At 40.0% G+C, this 523-nt stretch overlaps 1 pseudogene; it reads right to left on the bottom strand.

Annotated features, from left to right (window-relative positions):
• Positions 1-523, bottom strand: part of LOC107752909 (trichohyalin-like) — a 26587-nt pseudogene that overhangs the window by 25603 nt on the left and 461 nt on the right.

Raw genomic sequence — 523 nt, 5'->3', positions numbered from 1 at the left:
ATTAGCATTTAAAGGGACATGCCCCAAAATGAGTCACTGTGAACAGAGCAAGGTAAAAAGGGTGTTGTTTTACACGACCACTGAGGAATTTTAACCAAAGTATGTTGCAGACCATTCATGAAGGCCCTAAAGATTCATAACAACTTGTGGAAGATAAATGTCCCCTTTGAAGCACAGCCACCACAAAATCAGACTTACTTTGAGATCATACTGAGCTGTCCAATATTAGCATGTTTTCGCCCTCAGCCAGTTGTACGAAGTTCATCATTTTCTCCACGCTCCAGCAGCTGTAGCGACAATATCTTGTAAGCGATGCAGGTGTTTTGTAGTTTTGTGATGTAGAAGAACATAAGAATCTTAATTTTCTCCCGACATCAGAGCCACTGAGGACGCAGTGCATTAGTTTTGTTTTCAATGGTAATGCGCCACTGAATACACCTAAATTTGTTTATATCTGCGCAAATAATTTTACTCCAAACTGCTTTCTGAACAAGGGACAGTTCAAGGCAGGTTTTGTTAAAAA

The sequence above is a fragment of the Sinocyclocheilus rhinocerous genome, unplaced genomic scaffold (assembly GCF_001515625.1).
Source record: "Sinocyclocheilus rhinocerous isolate Xijiao unplaced genomic scaffold, SAMN03320098_v1.1 scaffold1252, whole genome shotgun sequence".
In the NCBI taxonomy this organism is placed as follows: Eukaryota; Metazoa; Chordata; class Actinopteri; order Cypriniformes; family Cyprinidae; genus Sinocyclocheilus; species Sinocyclocheilus rhinocerous.
This window is presented reverse-complemented; position numbering and strand designations above follow the sequence as displayed.